A 22334-nucleotide genomic window follows, 5' to 3' on the forward strand; every position below is an offset into this window, starting at 1 on the left:
AAACAGTCATAGAGCCGAAAACGCTTTTTTAACATTTTTGGCACTTTTGACTGACAAAATGATTTTTTTTAGCAACAAATGCACCCAAAAGTTGAAGTTCTCATTTGATGTTCAAGAAAGTGTTATTTTATGCCACTTTGTAAGTTTAAAATTGAAAACAGTCATAGAGCCGAAAACGCTTTCTTGACACTTTTGGCACTTTTGACTGACAAAATGATTTTTTAGCAAAAAACGCACCCAAAAGTTGAAGTTCTCATTTGATGTTCAAGAAAGTGTTATTTTATGCAACATTGTAAGTTTAAAATTCAAAACAGTCATAGAGCCGAAAACGCTTTTTTGACACTTTTGGTACTTTTGACTGACAAAATGATTTTTTTTAGCAACAAATGCACCCAAAAGTTGAAGTTCTCATTTGATGTTCACGAAAGTGTTATTTTATGCCACATTGTAAGTTTAAAATTCAAACAGTCATAGAGCCGAAAACGCTTTTTTGACACTTTTGGCACTTTTGACTGACAAAATGATTTTTTAGCAAAAAACTCACCCAAAAGTTGAAGTTCTCATTTGATGTTCAAGAAAGTGTTATTTTATGCCACATTGTAAGTTTAAAATTCAAAACATAGAGCCAAAAACGCTTTTTTGACACTTTTGGTACATTTGACTTAAAAAATGATTTTTTTTTAGCAACAAATGCACCCAAAAGTTGAAGTTCTCATTTGATGTTCAAGAAAGTTTTATTTTTTCTCATGTTGTCAGTTGAAACTTCAAACCAGTAATAGTTAGAGCCGAAAACACTTTTTTGACACTTTTGGCACTTTTGACTGACAAAATGATTTTTTTTAGAAACAAATGCACCCAAAAGTTGAAGTTCTCATTTGATGTTCAAGAAAGTGTTATTTTATGCCACTTTGTAAGTTTAAAATTCAAAACAGTCATAGAGCCGAAAACGCTTTCTTGACACTTTTGGCACTTTTGACTGACAAAATGATTTTTTAGCAAAAAACGCACCCAAAAGTTGAAGTTCTCATTTGATGTTCAAGAAAGTGTTATTTTATGCCACATTGTAAGTTTAAAATTCAAAACAGTCATAGAGCCGAAAACACTTTTTTGACACTTTTGGCACTTTTGACTGACAAAATGATTTTTTTTAGAAACAAATGCACCCAAAAGTTGAAGTTCTCATTTGCAGTTCAAGAAAGTATTATTTTATGCAATGTTGTAAGTTTAAAATTCAAAACAGTCATAGAGCCGAAAACGCTTTTTTGACACTTTTGACTGACAAAATGATTTTTTAGCAAAAAAAGCACCCAAAAGTTGAAGTTCTCATTTGATGTTCAAGAAATTGTTATTTTATGCCACATTGTAAGTTTAAAATTCAAAACAGTCATAGAGCCGAAAACGCTTTTTTGACACTTTTGGTACTTTTGACTGACAAAATGATTTTTTTTAGCAACAAATGCACCCAAAAGTTGAAGTTCTCATTTGATGTTCAAGAAAGTGTTATTTTATGCCACTTTGTAAGTTTAAAATTCAAAACAGTCATAGAGCCGAAATGCTTTTTTTGACACTTTTGGCACTTTTGACTGACAAAATGATTTTTTAGCAAAAAACGCACCCAAAAGTCAAAGTTCTTATTTGCAGGTCAACAAAGTGTTATTTTATGCAACGTTGTAAGTTTAAAATTCAAAACAGTCATAGAGCCGAAAACGCTTTTTTAACATTTTTGGCACTTTTGACTGACAAAATGATTTTTTAGCAAAAAACGCACCCAAAAGTTGAAGTTCTCATTTGATGTTCAAGAAAGTGTTATTTTATGCCACATTGTAAGTTTAAAATTCAAAACAGTCATAGAGCCGAAAACACTTTTTTGACACTTTTGGCACTTTTGACTGACAAAATGATTTTTTAGCAAAAAACGCACCCAAAAGTTGAAGTTCTCATTTGATGTTCAAGAAATTTTTATTTTATGCCACATTGTAAGTTTAAAATTCAAAACAGTCATAGAGCCGAAAACGCTTTTTTGACACTTTTGGTACTTTTGACTGACAAAATGATTTTTTTTTAGCAACAAATGCACCCAAAAGTTGAAGTTCTCATTTGATGTTCAAGAAAGTTTTATTTTTTCTCATGTTGTCAGTTGAAACTTCAAACCAGTAATAGTTAGAGCCGAAAACACTTTTTTGACACTTTTGGCACTTTTGACTGACAAAATGATTTTTTTTAGAAACAAATGCACCCAAAAGTTGAAGTTCTCATTTGATGTTCAAGAAAGTGTTATTTTATGCCACTTTGTAAGTTTAAAATTCAAAACAGTCATAGAGCCGAAAACGCTTTCTTGACACTTTTGGCACTTTTGACTGACAAAATGATTTTTTAGCAAAAAACGCACCCAAAAGTTGAAGTTCTCATTTGATGTTCAAGAAAGTGTTATTTTATGCAACATTGTAAGTTTAAAATTCAAAACAGTCATAGAGCCGAAAACGCTTTTTTGACACTTTTGGTACTTTTGACTGACAAAATGATTTTTTTTAGCAACAAATGCACCCAAAAGTTGAAGTTCTCATTTGATGTTCAAGAAAGTGTTATTTTATGCCACATTGTAAGTTTAAAATTCAAAACAGTCATAGAGCCGAAAACGCTTTTTTGACATTTTTGGCACTTTTGACTGACAAAATGATTTTTTAGCAAAAAACGCACCCAAAAGTCAAAGTTCTTATTTGCAGTTCAAGAAAGTGTTATTTTTTTGTCACGTTGTAAGTTAAATATTCAAAACAGTCATACTCTGAGCATTAAAGACTTTTTTGACACTTTTGGCACTTTTAACTGAAAAAATGATTTCTTAGCAAAAAATAGACACAAAATTCAAAGTTCTCATTTTGCAGTTCAAGAAAGTGTTAGTTTTTCTCATGTTGTCAGTTGAAACTTCAAACCAGTCATTGAGCCAAAAACGCTTTTTTGACACTTTTGGTACTTTTGACTGACAAAATGATTTTTTTTAGCAACAAATGCACCCAAAAGTTGAAGTTCTCATTTGATGTTCAAGAAAGTGTTATTTTCTGCCACATTGTAAGATTAAAATTCAAACAGTCATAGAGCCGAAAACGCTTTTCTGACACTTTTGGCACTTTTGACTGACAAAATGATTTTTTAGCAAAAAACGCACCCAAAAGTTGAAGTTCTCATTTGATGTTCAAGAAATTTTTATTTTATGCCACATTGTAAGTTTAAAATTCAAAACAGTCATAGAGCCGAAAACGCTTTTTTGACACTTTTGGTACTTTTGACTGACAAAATGATTTTTTTTAGCAACAAATGCACCCAAAAGTTGAAGTTCTCATTTGATGTTCAAGAAAGTTTTATTTTTTCTCATGTTGTCAGTTGAAACTTCAAACCAGTAATAGTTAGAGCCGAAAACACTTTTTTGACACTTTTGGCACTTTTGACTGACAAAATGATTTTTTTTAGAAACAAATGCACCCAAAAGTTGAAGTTCTCATTTGATGTTCAAGAAAGTGTTATTTTATGCCACTTTGTAAGTTTAAAATTGAAAACAGTCATAGAGCCGAAAACGCTTTCTTGACACTTTTGGCACTTTTGACTGACAAAATGATTTTTTAGCAAAAAACGCACCCAAAAGTTGAAGTTCTCACTTGATGTTCAAGAAAGTGTTATTTTATGCAACATTGTAAGTTTAAAATTCAAAACAGTCATAGAGCCGAAAACGCTTTTTTGACACTTTTGGTACTTTTGACTGACAAAATGATTTTTTTTAGCAACAAATGCACCCAAAAGTTGAAGTTCTCATTTGATGTTCAAGAAAGTGTTATTTTATGCAATATTGTAAGTTTAAAATTCAAACAGTCATAGAGCCGAAAACGCTTTTTTGACACTTTTGGCACTTTTGACTGACAAAATGATTTTTTAGCAAAAAACGCACCCAAAAGTTGAAGTTCTCATTTGATGTTCAAGAAAGTTTTATTTTTTCTCATGTTGTCAGTTGAAACTTCAAACCAGTAATAGTTAGAGCTGAAAACGCTTTTTTTACACTTTTGACTGACAAAATGATTTTTTTTAGAAACAAATGCACCCAAAAGTTGAAGTTCTCATTTGCAGTTCAAGAAAGTGTTATTTTTTCTCATGTTGTCAGTTGAAACTTCAAACCAGTAATAGTTAGAGCCGAAGAAAACTTTTTTGACACTTTTGGCACTTTTGACTTACAAAATGATTTTTTAGCAAAAAACGCACCCAAAAGTTGAGGTTCTCATTTGATGTTCAAGAAAGTGTTATTTTATGCCACATTGTAAGTTTAAAATTCAAAACAGTCATAGAGCCGAAAACGCTTTTTTGACACTTTTGGCACTTTTGACTGACAAAATGATTTTTTATCAAAAAACGCACCAAAAAGTTGAAGTTCTCATTTGATGTTCAAAAAATTGTTATTTTATGCCACATTGTAAGTTTATAATTCAAAACAGTCATAGAGCCGAAAACGCTTTTTTGACACTTTTGGTACTTTTGACTGACAAAATGATTTGTTTTAGCAACAAATGCACCCAAAAGTTGAAGTTCTCATTTGTAGTTCAAGAAAGTTTTATTTTTTCTCATGTTGTCAGTTGAAACTTCAAACCAGTAATAGTTAGAGCCGAAAACACTTTTTTGACACTTGACTGACAAAATGATTTTTTTTAGAAACAAATGCACCCAAAAGTTGAAGTTCTCATTTGCAGTTCAAGAAAGTGTTATTTTATGCAACGTTGTAAGCTTAAAATTCAAAACAATCATAGAGCCGAAAACGCTTTTTTGACATTTTTGGCACTTTTGACTGACAAAATGATTTTTAGCAAAAAACGCACCCAAAAGTTGAAGTTCTCATTTGATTTTCAAGAAAGTGTTATTTTATGCCACATTGTAAGTTTAAAATTCAAAACAGTCATAGAGCCGAAAACGCTTTTTTGACACTTTTGGCACTTTTGACTGAAAAAATGATTTTTTAGCAAAAAACGCACCCAAAAGTTGAAGTTCTCATTTGATGTTCAAGAAATTGTTATTTTATGCAACGTTGTAAGTTTAAAATTCAAAACAGTCATAGAGCCGAAAACGCTTTTTTGACACTTTTGGTACTTTTGACTGACAAAATGATTTTTTTTAGCAACAAATGCACCCAAAAGTTGAAGTTCTCATTTGATGTTCAAGAAAGTTTTATTTTTTCTCATGTTGTTAGTTGAACCTTCAAACCAGTAATAGTTAGAGCCGAAAACAGTTTTTTGACACTTTTGGCACTTTTGAATGACAAAATGATTTTTTTTAGAAACAAATGCACCCAAAAGTTGAAGTTCTCATTTGATGTTCAAGAAAGTTTTATTTTTTCTCATGTTGTCAGTTGAAACTTCAAACCAGTAATAGTTAGAGCCGAAAACACTTTTTTGACACTTTTGGTACTTTTGACTGACAAAATGATTTTTTTTAGAAACAAATGCACCCAAAAGTTGAAGTTCTCATTTGCATTTCAAGAAAGTGTTATTTTATGCCACTTTGTAAGTTTAAAATTCAAAACAGTCATAGAGCCGAAAACGCTTTTTGGATATTTTTGGCACTTTTGACTGACAAAATGATTTTTTAGCAAAAAACGCACCCAAAAGTCAAAGTTCTTATTTGCAGTTCAAGAAAGAGTTATTTTTTGTCACGTTGTACGTTAAATCTTCAAAACAGTCATACTCTGAGCATAAAAGACTTTTATGACATTTTTGGTACTTTTGACTGACAAAATTATTTTTTTTAGCAACAAATGCACCCAAAAGTTCAAGTTCTCATTTGATGTTCAAGAAAGTTTTATTTTTCTCATGTTGTCAGTTGAAACTTCAAACCAGTAATAGTTAGAGCCGAAAACACTTTTTTGACACTTTTGACTGACAAAATGATTTTTTTTAGAAACAAATGCACCCAAAAGTTGAAGTTCTCATTTGCAGTTCAAGAAAGTGTTATTTTATGCAACGTTGTAAGTTTAAAATTCAAAACAATCATAGAGCCGAAAACGCTTTTTTGACATTTTTGGCACTTTTGACTGACAAAATGATTTTTAGCAAAAAACGCACCCAAAAGTTGAAGTTCTCATTTGATGTTCAAGACAGTGTTATTTTATGCCACATTGTAAGTTTAAAATTCAAAACAGTCATAGAGCCGAAAACGCTTTTTTGACACTTTTGGCACTTTTGACTGAAAAAATGATTTTTTAGCAAAAAACGCACCCAAAAGTCAAAGTTCTTATTTGCAGTTCAAGAAAGTGTTATTTTTTGTCACGTTGTAAGTTAAATCTTCAAAACAGTCATACTCTGAGCATAAAAGACTTTTTTGACACTTTTGGTACTTTTGACTGACAAAATGATTTTTTTTAGCAAAAAACGCACCCAAAAGTTGAAGTTCTCATTTGATGTTCAAGAAAGTTTTATTTTTTCTCATGTTGTCAGTTGAAACTTCAAACCAGTAATAGTTAGAGCCGAAAACACTTTTTTGACACTTTTGGCACTTTTGACTGACAAAATGATTTTTTTTAGAAACAAATGCACCCAAAAGTTGAAGTTCTCATTTGCAGTTCAAGAAAGTGTTATTTTATGCAACGTTGTAAGTTTAAAATTCAAAACAGTCATAGAGCCGAAAACGCTTTTTTGACATTTTTGGCACTTTTGACTGACAAAATGATTTTTTAGCAAAAAACGCACCCAAAAGTTGAGGTTCTCATTTGATGTTCAAGAAAGTGTTACTTTATGCCACATTGTAAGTTTAAAATTCAAAACAGTCATAGAGCCGAAAACGCTTTTTTGACACTTTTGGCACTTTTGACTGACAAAATGATTTTTTAGCAAAAAACGCACCCAAAAGTTGAAGTTCTCATTTGATGTTCAAGAAATTGTTATTTTATGCCACATTGTAAGTTTAAAATTCAAAACAGTCATACAGCCGAAAACGCTTTTTTGACACTTTTGGTACTTTTGACTGACAAAATGATTTTTTTTGTAGCAACAAATGCACCCAAAAGTTGAAGTTCTCATTTGATGTTCAAGAAAGTTTTATTTTTCCTCATGTTGTCAGTTTAAAATTCAAACCAGTAATAGTTAGAGCCGAAAACGCTTTTTTGACATTTTTGGCACTTTTGACTGAAAAAATAATTTTTTAACAAAAAACGCACCCAAAAGTTGAAGTTCTCATTTGATGTTCAAGAAAGTGTTATTTTATGCCACATTGTAAGTTTAAAATTCAAAACAGTCATAGAGCCGAAAACGCTTTTTTGACACTTTTGGTACTTTTGACTGACAAAATGATTTTTTTTTAGCAACAAATGCACCCAAAAGTTGAAGTTCTCATTTGATGTTCAAGAAAGTTTTATTTTTTCTCATGTTGTCAGTTGAAACTTCAAACCAGTAATAGTTAGAGCCGAAAACACTTTTTTGACACTTTTGGCACTTTTGACTGACAAAATGATTTTTTTTAGAAACAAATGCACCCAAAAGTCAAAGTTCTCATTTGCAGTTCAAGAAAGTGTTATTTTATGCAACGTTGTAAGTTTAAAATTCAAAACAGTCATAGAGCCGAAAATGCTTTTTTGACATTTTTGGCACTTTTGACTGACAAAATGATTTTTTTAGCAAAAAACGCACCCAAAAGTCAAAGTTCTCATTTGCAGTTCAAGAAAGTGTTATTTTATGCAACGTTGTAAGTTTAAAATTCAAAACAGTCATAGAGCCGAAAACGCTTTTTTGACATTTTTGGCACTTTTGACTGACAAAATGATTTTTTAGCAAAAAACGCACCCAGAAGTTGAAGTTCTCATTTGATGTTCAAGAAATTGTTATTTTATGCCACATTGTAAGTTTAAAATTCAAAACAGTCATAGAGCCGAAAACGCTTTTTTGACACTTTTGGTACTTTTGACTGACAAAATGATTTTTTTTAGCAACAAATGCACCCAGAAGTTGAAGTTCTCATTTGATGTTCAAGAAATTGTTATTTTATGCCACATTGTAAGTTTAAAATTCAAAACAGTCATAGAGCCGAAAACGCTTTTTTGACACTTTTGGCACTTTTGACTGACAAAATGATTTTTTTTAGAAACAAATGCACCCAAAAGTCAAAGTTCTCATTTGCAGTTCAAGAAAGTGTTATTTTATGCAACGTTGTAAGTTTAAAATTCAAAACAGTCATAGAGCCGAAAATGCTTTTTTGACATTTTTGGCACTTTTGACTGACAAAATGATTTTTTAGCAAAAAACGCACCCAAAAGTCAAAGTTCTCATTTGCAGTTCAAGAAAGTGTTATTTTATGCAACGTTGTAAGTTTAAAATTCAAAACAGTCATAGAGCCGAAAACGCTTTTTTGACATTTTTGGCACTTTTGACTGACAAAATGATTTTTTAGCAAAAAACGCACCCAGACGTTGAAGTTCTCATTTGATGTTCAAGAAATTGTTATTTTATGCCACATTGTAAGTTTAAAATTCAAAACAGTCATAGAGCCGAAAACGCTTTTTTGACACTTTTGGTACTTTTGACTGACAAAATGATTTTTTTTAGCAAAAAACGCACCCAAAAGTTGAAGTTCTCATTTGATGTTCAAGAAATTGTTATTTTATGCCACATTGTAAGTTTAAAATTCAAAACAGTCATAGAGCCGAAAACGCTTTTTTGACACTTTTGGTACTTTTGACTGACAAAATGATTTGTTTTAGCAACAAATGCACCCAAAAGTTGAAGTTCTCATTTGACGTTCAAGAAAGTTTTATTTTTTCTCATGTTGTCAGTTGAAACTTCAAACCAGTAATAGTTAGAGCCGAAAACACTTTTTTGACACTTTTGACTGACAAAATGATTTTTTTTAGAAACAAAAGCACCCAAAAGTTGAAGTTCTCATTTGCAGTTCAAGAAAGTGTTATTTTATGCAACGTTGTAAGTTTAAAATTCAAAACAATCATAGAGCCGAAAACGCTTTTTTGACATTTTTGGCACTTTTGACTGACAAAATGATTTTTAGCAAAAAACGCACCCAAAAGTTGAAGTTCTCATTTGATGTTCAAGAAATTGTTATTTTATGCCACATTGTAAGTTTAAAATTCAAAACAGTCATAGAGCCGAAAACGCTTTTTTGACACTTTTGGTACTTTTGACTGACAAAATGATTTTTTTTAGCAACAAATGCACCCAAAAGTTGAAGTTCTCATTTGATGTTCAAGAAAGTTTTATTTTTTCTCATGTTGTCAGTTGAAATTTCAAACCAGTAATAGTTAGAGCCGAAAACACTTTTTTGACACTTTTGGCACTTTTGAGTGACAAAATGATTTTTTTTAGAAACAAATGCACCCAAAAGTTGAAGTTCTCATTTGAAGTTCAAGAAAGTTTTATTTTTTCTCATGTTGTCAGTTGAAACTTCAAACCAGTAATAGTTAGAGCCGAAAAATCTTTTTTGACACTTTTGGCACTTTTGACTGACAAAATGATTTTTTTTAGAAACAAATGCACCCAAAAGTTGAAGTTCTCATTTGCAGTTCAAGAAAGTGTTATTTTATGCAACATGGTAAGTTTAAAATTCAAAACAGTCATAGAGCCGAAAACGCTTTTTTGACATTTTTGGCACTTTTGACTGACAAAATGATTTTTTAGCAAAAAACGCACCCAAAAGTTGAAGTTCTCATTTGATGTTCAAGAAATTGTTATTTTATGCCACATTGTAAGTTTAAAATTCAAAACAGTCATAGAGCCGAAAACGCTTTTTTGACACTTTTGGTACTTTTGACTGACAAAATGATTTGTTTTAGCAACAAATGCACCCAAAAGTTGAAGTTCTCATTTGACGTTCAAGAAAGTTTTATTTTTTCTCATGTTGTCAGTTGAAACTTCAAACCAGTAATAGTTAGAGCCGAAAACACTTTTTTGACACTTTTGACTGACAAAATGATTTTTTTTAGAAACAAAAGCACCCAAAAGTTGAAGTTCTCATTTGCAGTTCAAGAAAGTGTTATTTTATGCAACGTTGTAAGTTTAAAATTCAAAACAATCATAGAGCCGAAAACGCTTTTTTGACATTTTTGGCACTTTTGACTGACAAAATGATTTTTAGCAAAAAACGCACCCAAAAGTCAAAGTTCTCATTTGATGTTCAAGAAATTGTTATTTTATGCCGCATTGTAAGTTTAAAATTCAAAACAGTCAAAGAGCCGAAAACGCTTTTTTGACACTTTTGGCACTTTTGACTGACAAAATGATTTTTTAGCAAAAAACGCACCCAAAAGTTGAAGTTCTCATTTGATGTTCAAGAAAGTTTTATTTTTTCTCATGTTGTCAGTTGAAACTTCAAACCAGTAATAGTTAGAGCCGAAAACACTTTTTTGACACTTTTGACTGAAAAAATGATTTTTTTTAGAAACAAATGCACCCAAAAGTTGAAGTTCTCATTTGCAGTTCAAGAAAGTGTTATTTTTTCTCATGTTGTCAGTTGAAACTTCAAACCAGTAATAGTTAGAGCCGAAAAAACTTTTTTGACACTTTTGGCACTTTTGACTTACAAAATGATTTTTTAGCAAAAAACGCACCCAAAAGTTGAGGTTCTCATTTGATGTTCAAGAAAGTGTTATTTTATGCCACATTGTAAGTTTAAAATTCAAAACAGTCATAGAGCCGAAAACGCTTTTTTGACACTTTTGGCACTTTTGACTGACAAAATGATTTTTTAGCAAAAAACGCACCCAAAAGTTGAAGTTCTCATTTGATGTTCAAGAAATTGTTATTTTATGCCACATTGTAAGTTTAAAATTCAAAATAGTCATAGAGCCGAAAACGCTTTTTTGACACTTTTGGTACTTTTGACTGACAAAATGATTTGTTTTAGCAACAAATGCACCCAAAAGTTGAAGTTCTCATTTGACGTTCAAGAAAGTTTTATTTTTTCTCATGTTGTCAGTTGAAACTTCAAACCAGTAATAGTTAGAGCCGAAAACACTTTTTTGACACTTTTGACTGACAAAATGATTTTTTTTAGAAACAAAAGCACCCAAAAGTTGAAGTTCTCATTTGCAGTTCAAGAAAGTGTTATTTTATGCAACGTTGTAAGTTTAAAATTCAAAACAATCATAGAGCCGAAAACGCTTTTTTGACATTTTTGGCACTTTTGACTGACAAAATGATTTTTAGCAAAAAACGCACCCAAAAGTTGAAGTTCTCATTTGATGTTCAAGAAATTGTTATTTTATGCCGCATTGTAAGTTTAAAATTCAAAACAGTCATAGAGCCGAAAACGCTTTTTTGACACTTTTGGCACTTTTGACTGACAAAATGATTTTTTAGCAAAAAACGCACCCAAAAGTCGAAGTTCTCATTTGATGTTCAAGAAATTGTTATTTTATGCCACATTGTAAGTTTAAAATTCAAAACAGTCATAGAGCCGAAAACGCTTTTTTGACACTTTTGGTACTTTTGACTGACAAAATGATTTTTTTTAGCAACAAATGCACCCAAAAGTTGAAGTTCTCATTTGATGTTCAAGAAAGTTTTATTTTTTCTCATGTTGTCAGTTGAAACTTCAAACCAGTAATAGTTAGAGCCGAAAACACTTTTTTGACACTTTTGACTGACAAAATGATTTTTTTTAGAAACAAATGCACCCAAAAGTTGAAGTTCTCATTTGCAGTTCAAGAAAGTGTTATTTTTTCTCATGTTGTCAGTTTAAACTTCAAACCAGTAATAGTTAGAGCCGAAAAAACTTTTTTGACACTTTTGGCACTTTTGACTTACAAAATGATTTTTTAGCAAAAAACGCACCCAAAAGTTGAGGTTCTCATTTGATGTTCAAGAAAGTGTTATTTTATGCCACATTGTAAGTTTAAAATTCAAAACAGTCATAGAGCCGAAAACGCTTTTTTGACACTTTTGGCACTTTTGACTGACAAAATGATTTTTTAGCAAAAAACGCACCCAAAAGTTGAAGTTCTCATTTGATGTTCAAGAAATTGTTATTTTATGCCACATTGTAAGTTTAAAATTCAAAACAGTCATAAAGCCGAAAACTCTTTTTTGACACTTTTGGTACTTTTGACTGACAAAATGATTTTTTAGCAAAAAACGCACCCAAAAGTTGAAGTTCTCATTTGATGTTCAAGAAAGTTTTATTTTTTCTCATGTTGTCAGTTGAAACTTCAAACCAGTAATAGTTAGAGCCGAAAACACTTTTTTGACACTTTTGACTGAAAAAATGATTTTTTTTAGAAACAAATGCACCCAAAAGTTGAAGTTCTCATTTGCAGTTCAAGAAAGTGTTATTTTTTCTCATGTTGTCAGTTGAAACTTCAAACCAGTAATAGTTAGAGCCGAAAAAACTTTTTTGACACTTTTGGCACTTTTGACTTACAAAATGATTTTTTAGCAAAAAACGCACCCAAAAGTTGAGGTTCTCATTTGATGTTCAAGAAAGTGTTATTTTATGCCACATTGTAAGTTTAAAATTCAAAACAGTCATAGAGCCGAAAACGCTTTTTTGACACTTTTGGCTCTTTTGACTGACAAAATGATTTTTTAGCAAAAAACGCACCCAAAAGTTGAAGTTCTCATTTGATGTTCAAGAAATTGTTATTTTATGCCACATTGTAAGTTTAAAATTCAAAATAGTCATAGAGCCGAAAACGCTTTTTTGACACTTTTGGTACTTTTGACTGACAAAATGATTTGTTTTAGCAACAAATGCACCCAAAAGTTGAAGTTCTCATTTGACGTTCAAGAAAGTTTTATTTTTTCTCATGTTGTCAGTTGAAACTTCAAACCAGTAATAGTTAGAGCCGAAAACACTTTTTTGACACTTTTGACTGACAAAATGATTTTTTTTAGAAACAAAAGCACCCAAAAGTTGAAGTTCTCATTTGCAGTTCAAGAAAGTGTTATTTTATGCAACGTTGTAAGTTTAAAATTCAAAACAATCATAGAGCCGAAAACGCTTTTTTGACATTTTTGGCACTTTTGACTGACAAAATGATTTTTAGCAAAAAACGCACCCAAAAGTTGAAGTTCTCATTTGATGTTCAAGAAATTGTTATTTTATGCCGCATTGTAAGTTTAAAATTCAAAACAGTCATAGAGCCGAAAACGCTTTTTTGACACTTTTGGCACTTTTGACTGACAAAATGATTTTTTAGCAAAAAACGCACCCAAAAGTCGAAGTTCTCATTTGATGTTCAAGAAATTGTTATTTTATGCCACATTGTAAGTTTAAAATTCAAAACAGTCATAGAGCCGAAAACGCTTTTTTGACACTTTTGGTACTTTTGACTGACAAAATGATTTTTTTTAGCAACAAATGCACCCAAAAGTTGAAGTTCTCATTTGATGTTCAAGAAAGTTTTATTTTTTCTCATGTTGTCAGTTGAAACTTCAAACCAGTAATAGTTAGAGCCGAAAACACTTTTTTGACACTTTTGACTGACAAAATGATTTTTTTTAGAAACAAATGCACCCAAAAGTTGAAGTTCTCATTTGCAGTTCAAGAAAGTGTTATTTTTTCTCATGTTGTCAGTTTAAACTTCAAACCAGTAATAGTTAGAGCCGAAAAAACTTTTTTGACACTTTTGGCACTTTTGACTTACAAAATGATTTTTTAGCAAAAAACGCACCCAAAAGTTGAGGTTCTCATTTGATGTTCAAGAAAGTGTTATTTTATGCCACATTGTAAGTTTAAAATTCAAAACAGTCATAGAGCCGAAAACGCTTTTTTGACACTTTTGGCACTTTTGACTGACAAAATGATTTTTTAGCAAAAAACGCACCCAAAAGTTGAAGTTCTCATTTGATGTTCAAGAAATTGTTATTTTATGCCACATTGTAAGTTTAAAATTCAAAACAGTCATAAAGCCGAAAACTCTTTTTTGACACTTTTGGTACTTTTGACTGACAAAATGATTTTTTAGCAAAAAACGCACCCAAAAGTTGAAGTTCTCATTTGATGTTCAAGAAAGTTTTATTTTTTCTCATGTTGTCAGTTGAAACTTCAAACCAGTAATAGTTAGAGCCGAAAACACTTTTTTGACACTTTTGACTGAAAAAATGATTTTTTTTAGAAACAAATGCACCCAAAAGTTGAAGTTCTCATTTGCAGTTCAAGAAAGTGTTATTTTTTCTCATGTTGTCAGTTGAAACTTCAAACCAGTAATAGTTAGAGCCGAAAAAACTTTTTTGACACTTTTGGCACTTTTGACTTACAAAATGATTTTTTAGCAAAAAACGCACCCAAAAGTTGAGGTTCTCATTTGATGTTCAAGAAAGTGTTATTTTATGCCACATTGTAAGTTTAAAATTCAAAACAGTCATAGAGCCGAAAACGCTTTTTTGACACTTTTGGCTCTTTTGACTGACAAAATGATTTTTTAGCAAAAAACGCACCCAAAAGTTGAAGTTCTCATTTGATGTTCAAGAAATTGTTATTTTATGCCACATTGTAAGTTTAAAATTCAAAATAGTCATAGAGCCGAAAACGCTTTTTTGACACTTTTGGTACTTTTGACTGACAAAATGATTTGTTTTAGCAACAAATGCACCCAAAAGTTGAAGTTCTCATTTGACGTTCAAGAAAGTTTTATTTTTTCTCATGTTGTCAGTTGAAACTTCAAACCAGTAATAGTTAGAGCCGAAAACACTTTTTTGACACTTTTGACTGACAAAATGATTTTTTTTAGAAACAAAAGCACCCAAAAGTTGAAGTTCTCATTTGCAGTTCAAGAAAGTGTTATTTTATGCAACGTTGTAAGTTTAAAATTCAAAACAATCATAGAGCCGAAAACGCTTTTTTGACATTTTTGGCACTTTTGACTGACAAAATGATTTTTAGCAAAAAACGCACCCAAAAGTTGAAGTTCTCATTTGATGTTCAAGAAATTGTTATTTTATGCCGCATTGTAAGTTTAAAATTCAAAACAGTCATAGAGCCGAAAACGCTTTTTTGACACTTTTGGCACTTTTGACTGACAAAATGATTTTTTAGCAAAAAACGCACCCAAAAGTCGAAGTTCTCATTTGATGTTCAAGAAATTGTTATTTTATGCCACATTGTAAGTTTAAAATTCAAAACAGTCATAGAGCCGAAAACGCTTTTTTGACACTTTTGGTACTTTTGACTGACAAAATGATTTTTTTTAGCAACAAATGCACCCAAAAGTTGAAGTTCTCATTTGATGTTCAAGAAAGTTTTATTTTTTCTCATGTTGTCAGTTGAAACTTCAAACCAGTAATAGTTAGAGCCGAAAACACTTTTTTGACACTTTTGACTGACAAAATGATTTTTTTTAGAAACAAATGCACCCAAAAGTTGAAGTTCTCATTTGCAGTTCAAGAAAGTGTTATTTTTTCTCATGTTGTCAGTTGAAACTTCAAACCAGTAATAGTTAGAGCCGAAAAAACTTTTTTGACACTTTTGGCACTTTTGACTTACAAAATGATTTTTTAGCAAAAAACGCACCCAAAAGTTGAGGTTCTCATTTGATGTTCAAGAAAGTGTTATTTTATGCCACATTGTAAGTTTAAAATTCAAAACAGTCATAGAGCCGAAAACGCTTTTTTGACACTTTTGGCACTTTTGACTGACAAAATGATTTTTTAGCAAAAAACGCACCCAAAAGTTGAAGTTCTCATTTGATGTTCAAGAAATTGTTATTTTATGCCACATTGTAAGTTTAAAATTCAAAACAGTCATAAAGCCGAAAACTCTTTTTTGACACTTTTGGTACTTTTGACTGACAAAATGATTTTTTTTAGCAACAAATGCACCCAAAAGTTGAAGTTCTCATTTGTAGTTCAAGAAAGTTTTATTTTTTCTCATGTTGTCAGTTGAAACTTCAAACCAGTAATAGTTAGAGCCGAAAACACTTTTTTGACACTTTTGACTGACAAAATGATTTTTTTTAGAAACAAATGCACCCAAAAGTTGAAGTTCTCATTTGCAGTTCAAGAAAGTGTTATTTTATGCAACGTTGTAAGTTTAAAATTCAAAACAATCATAGAGCCGAAAACGCTTTTTTGACATTTTTGGCACTTTTGACTGACAAAATGATTTTTAGCAAAAAACGCACCCAAAAGTTAAATTTCTCATTTGATGTTCAAGAAAGTGTTATTTTATGCCACATTGTAAGTTTAAAATTCAAAACAGTCATAGAGCCGAAAACGCTTTTTTGACACTTTTGGCACTTTTGACTGAAAAAATGATTTTTTAGCAAAAAACGCACCCAAAAGTTGAAGTTCTCATTTGATGTTCAAGAAATTGTTATTTTATGCCACATTGTAAGTTTAAAATTCAAAACAGTCATAGAGCCGAAAACACTTTTTTGACACTTTTGGTACTTTTGACTGACAAAATGATTTTTTTTAGAAACAAATGCACCCAAAAGTTGAAGTTCTCATTTGCATTTCAAGAAAGTGTTATTTTATGCCACTTTGTAAGTTTAAAATTCAAAACAGTCATAGAGCCGAAAACACTTTTTTGACACTTTTGGTACTTTTGACTGACAAAATGATTTTTTTTAGCAACAAATGCACCCAAAAGTTGAAGTTCTCATTTGATGTTCAAGAAAGTTTAATTTTTTCTCATGTTGTCAGTTGAAACTTCAAACCAGTAATAGTTAGAGCCGAAAACACTTTTTTGACACTTTTGACTGACAAAATGAATTTTTTTAGAAACAAATGCACCCAAAAGTTGAAGTTCTCATTTGCAGTTCAAGAAAGTGTTATTTTATGCAACGTTGTAAGTTTAAAATTCAAAACAATCATAGAGCCAAAAACGCTTTTTTGACATTTTTTGCACTTTTGACTGACAAAATGATTTTTAGCAAAAAACGCACCCAAAAGTTGAAGTTCTCATTTGATGTTCAAGAAATTGTTATTTTATGCCACATTGTAAGTTTAAAATTCAAAACAGTCATAGAGCCGAAAACGCTTTTTTGACACTTTTGGTACTTTTGACTGACAAAATGATTTTTTTTAGCAACAAATGCACCCAAAAGTTGAAGTTCTCATTTGATGTTCAAGAAAGTTTTATTTTTTCTCATGTTGTCAGTTGAAACTTCAAACCAGTAATAGTTAGAGCTGAAAACGCTTTTTTGACATTTTTGGCACTTTTGACTGAAAAAATAATTTTTTAGCAAAAAACGCACCCAAAAGTTGAAGTTCTCATTTGATGTTCAAGAAAGTGTTATTTTATGCCACATTGTAAGTTTAAAATTCAAAACAGTCATAGAGCCGAAAACGCTTTTTTGACACTTTTGGTACTTTTGACTGACAAAATGATGTTTTTTAGCAACAAATGCACCCAAAAGTTGAAGTTCTCATTTGATGTTCAAGAAAGTTTTATTTTTTCTCATGTTGTCAGTTGAAACTTCAAACCAGTAATAGTTAGAGCCGAAAACACTTTTTTGACACTTTTGGCACTTTTGACTGACAAAATGATTTTTTTAGAAACAAATGCACCCAAAAGTCAAAGTTCTCATTTGCAGTTCAAGAAAGTGTTATTTTATGCAACATTGTAAGTTTAAAATTCAAAACAGTCATAGAGCCGAAAACGCTTTTTTGACACTTTTGGTACTTTTGACTGACAAAATGATTTTTTTTTAGCAACAAATGCACCCAAAAGTTGAAGTTCTCATTTGATGTTCAAGAAAGTTTTATTTTTTCTCATGTTGTCAGTTGAAACTTCAAACCAGTAATAGTTAGAGCCGAAAACACTTTTTTGACACTTTTGGCACTTTTGACTGACAAAATGATTTTTTTTAGAAACAAATGCACCCAAAAGTCAAAGTTCTCATTTGCAGTTCAAGAAAGTGTTATTTTATGCAACGTTGTAAATTAAAATTCAAAACAGTCATAGAGCCGAAAATGCTTTTTTGACATTTTTGGCACTTTTGACTGACAAAATGATTTTTTTAGCAAAAAACGCACCCAAAAGTCAAAGTTCTCATTTGCAGTTCAAGAAAGTGTTATTTTATGCAACGTTGTAAGTTTAAAATTCAAAACAGTCATAGAGCCGAAAACGCTTTTTTGACATTTTTGGCACTTTTGACTGACAAAATGATTTTTTAGCAAAAAACGCACCCAGAAGTTGAAGTTCTCATTTGATGTTCAAGAAATTGTTATTTTATGCCACATTGTAAGTTTAAAATTCAAAACAGTCATAGAGCCGAAAACGCTTTTTTGACACTTTTGGTACTTTTGACTGACAAAATGATTTTTTTTAGCAACAAATGCACCCAGAAGTTGAAGTTCTCATTTGATGTTCAAGAAATTGTTATTTTATGCCACATTGTAAGTTTAAAATTCAAAACAGTCATAGAGCCGAAAACGCTTTTTTGACACTTTTGGCACTTTTGACTGACAAAATGATTTTTTTTAGAAACAAATGCACCCAAAAGTCAAAGTTCTCATTTGCAGTTCAAGAAAGTGTTATTTTATGCAACGTTGTAAGTCTAAAATTCAAAACAGTCATAGAGCCGAAAATGCTTTTTTGACATTTTTGGCACTTTTGACTGACAAAATGATTTTTTAGCAAAAAACGCACCCAAAAGTCAAAGTTCTCATTTGCAGTTCAAGAAAGTGTTATTTTATGCAACGTTGTAAGTTTAAAATTCAAAACAGTCATAGAGCCGAAAACGCTTTTTTGACATTTTTGGCACTTCTGACTGACAAAATGATTTTTTAGCAAAAAACGCACCCAGAAGTTGAAGTTCTCATTTGATGTTCAAGAAATTGTTATTTTATGCCACATTGTAAGTTTAAAATTCAAAACAGTCATAGAGCCGAAAACGCTTTTTTGACACTTTTGGTACTTTTGACTGACAAAATGATTTTTTTTAGCAAAAAACGCACCCAAAAGTTGAAGTTCTCATTTGATGTTCAAGAAATTGTTATTTTATGCCACATTGTAAGTTTAAAATTCAAAACAGTCATAGAGCCGAAAACGCTTTTTTGACACTTTTGGTACTTTTGACTGACAAAATGATTTGTTTTAGCAACAAATGCACCCAAAAGTTGAAGTTCTCATTTGACGTTCAAGAAAGTTTTATTTTTTCTCATGTTGTCAGTTGAAACTTCAAACCAGTAATAGTTAGAGCCGAAAACACTTTTTTGACACTTTTGACTGACAAAATGATTTTTTTTAGAAACAAAAGCACCCAAAAGTTGAAGTTCTCATTTGCAGTTCAAGAAAGTGTTATTTTATGCAACGTTGTAAGTTTAAAATTCAAAACAATCATAGAGCCGAAAACGCTTTTTTGACATTTTTGGCACTTTTGACTGACAAAATGATTTTTAGCAAAAAACGCACCCAAAAGTTGAAGTTCTCATTTGATGTTCAAGAAATTGTTATTTTATGCCACATTGTAAGTTTAAAATTCAAAACAGTCATAGAGCCGAAAACGCTTTTTTGACACTTTTGGTACTTTTGACTGACAAAATGATTTTTTTTAGCAACAAATGCACCCAAAAGTTGAAGTTCTCATTTGATGTTCAAGAAAGTTTTATTTTTTCTCATGTTGTCAGTTCAAATTTCAAACCAGTAATAGTTAGAGCCGAAAACACTTTTTTGACACTTTTGGCACTTTTGAGTGACAAAATGATTTTTTTTAGAAACAAATGCACCCAAAAGTTGAAGTTCTCATTTGAAGTTCAAGAAAGTTTTATTTTTTCTCATGTTGTCAGTTGAAACTTCAAACCAGTAATAGTTAGAGCCGAAAAATCTTTTTTGACACTTTTGGCACTTTTGACTGACAAAATGATTTTTTTTAGAAACAAATGCACCCAAAAGTTGAAGTTCTCATTTGCAGTTCAAGAAAGTGTTATTTTATGCAACATGGTAAGTTTAAAATTCAAAACAGTCATAGAGCCGAAAACGCTTTTTTGACATTTTTGGCACTTTTGACTGACAAAATGATTTTTTAGCAAAAAACGCACCCAAAAGTTGAAGTTCTCATTTGATGTTCAAGAAATTGTTATTTTATGCCACATTGTAAGTTTAAAATTCAAAACAGTCATAGAGCCGAAAACGCTTTTTTGACACTTTTGGTACTTTTGACTGACAAAATGATTTGTTTTAGCAACAAATGCACCCAAAAGTTGAAGTTCTCATTTGACGTTCAAGAAAGTTTTATTTTTTCTCATGTTGTCAGTTGAAACTTCAAACCAGTAATAGTTAGAGCCGAAAACACTTTTTTGACACTTTTGACTGACAAAATGATTTTTTTTAGAAACAAAAGCACCCAAAAGTTGAAGTTCTCATTTGCAGTTCAAGAAAGTGTTATTTTATGCAACGTTGTAAGTTTAAAATTCAAAACAATCATAGAGCCGAAAACGCTTTTTTGACATTTTTGGCACTTTTGACTGACAAAATGATTTTTAGCAAAAAACGCACCCAAAAGTCAAAGTTCTCATTTGATGTTCAAGAAATTGTTATTTTATGCCGCATTGTAAGTTTAAAATTCAAAACAGTCATAGAGCCGAAAACGCTTTTTTGACACTTTTGGCACTTTTGACTGACAAAATGATTTTTTAGCAAAAAACGCACCCAAAAGTTGAAGTTCTCATTTGATGTTCAAGAAAGTTTTATTTTTTCTCATGTTGTCAGTTGAAACTTCAAACCAGTAATAGTTAGAGCCGAAAACACTTTTTTGACACTTTTGACTGAAAAAATGATTTTTTTTAGAAACAAATGCACCCAAAAGTTGAAGTTCTCATTTGCAGTTCAAGAAAGTGTTATTTTTTCTCATGTTGTCAGTTGAAACTTCAAACCAGTAATAGTTAGAGCCGAAAAAACTTTTTTGACACTTTTGGCACTTTTGACTTACAAAATGATTTTTTAGCAAAAAACGCACCCAAAAGTTGAGGTTCTCATTTGATGTTCAAGAAAGTGTTATTTTATGCCACATTGTAAGTTTAAAATTCAAAACAGTCATAGAGCCGAAAACGCTTTTTTGACACTTTTGGCACTTTTGACTGACAAAATGATTTTTTAGCAAAAAACGCACCCAAAAGTTGAAGTTCTCATTTGATGTTCAAGAAATTGTTATTTTATGCCACATTGTAAGTTTAAAATTCAAAATAGTCATAGAGCCGAAAACGCTTTTTTGACACTTTTGGTACTTTTGACTGACAAAATGATTTGTTTTAGCAACAAATGCACCCAAAAGTTGAAGTTCTCATTTGACGTTCAAGAAAGTTTTATTTTTTCTCATGTTGTCAGTTGAAACTTCAAACCAGTAATAGTTAGAGCCGAAAACACTTTTTTGACACTTTTGACTGACAAAATGATTTTTTTTAGAAACAAAAGCACCCAAAAGTTGAAGTTCTCATTTGCAGTTCAAGAAAGTGTTATTTTATGCAACGTTGTAAGTTTAAAATTCAAAACAATCATAGAGCCGAAAACGCTTTTTTGACATTTTTGGCACTTTTGACTGACAAAATGATTTTTAGCAAAAAACGCACCCAAAAGTTGAAGTTCTCATTTGATGTTCAAGAAATTGTTATTTTATGCCGCATTGTAAGTTTAAAATTCAAAACAGTCATAGAGCCGAAAACGCTTTTTTGACACTTTTGGCACTTTTGACTGACAAAATGATTTTTTAGCAAAAAACGCACCCAAAAGTCGAAGTTCTCATTTGATGTTCAAGAAATTGTTATTTTATGCCACATTGTAAGTTTAAAATTCAAAACAGTCATAGAGCCGAAAACGCTTTTTTGACACTTTTGGTACTTTTGACTGACAAAATGATTTTTTTTAGCAACAAATGCACCCAAAAGTTGAAGTTCTCATTTGATGTTCAAGAAAGTTTTATTTTTTCTCATGTTGTCAGTTGAAACTTCAAACCAGTAATGGTTAGAGCCGAAAACACTTTTTTGACACTTTTGACTGACAAAATGATTTTTTTTAGAAACAAATGCACCCAAAAGTTGAAGTTCTCATTTGCAGTTCAAGAAAGTGTTATTTTTTCTCATGTTGTCAGTTTAAACTTCAAACCAGTAATAGTTAGAGCCGAAAAAACTTTTTTGACACTTTTGGCACTTTTGACTTACAAAATGATTTTTTAGCAAAAAACGCACCCAAAAGTTGAGGTTCTCATTTGATGTTCAAGAAAGTGTTATTTTATGCCACATTGTAAGTTTAAAATTCAAAACAGTCATAGAGCCGAAAACGCTTTTTTGACACTTTTGGCACTTTTGACTGACAAAATGATTTTTTAGCAAAAAACGCACCCAAAAGTTGAAGTTCTCATTTGATGTTCAAGAAATTGTTATTTTATGCCACATTGTAAGTTTAAAATTCAAAACAGTCATAAAGCC

The sequence above is a fragment of the Oryzias latipes genome, chromosome 16, assembly GCF_053564925.1.
Source record: "Oryzias latipes strain Hd-rR chromosome 16, Olatipes_Hd-rR_3.1".
Lineage (NCBI taxonomy): Eukaryota > Metazoa > Chordata > Actinopteri > Beloniformes > Adrianichthyidae > Oryzias > Oryzias latipes.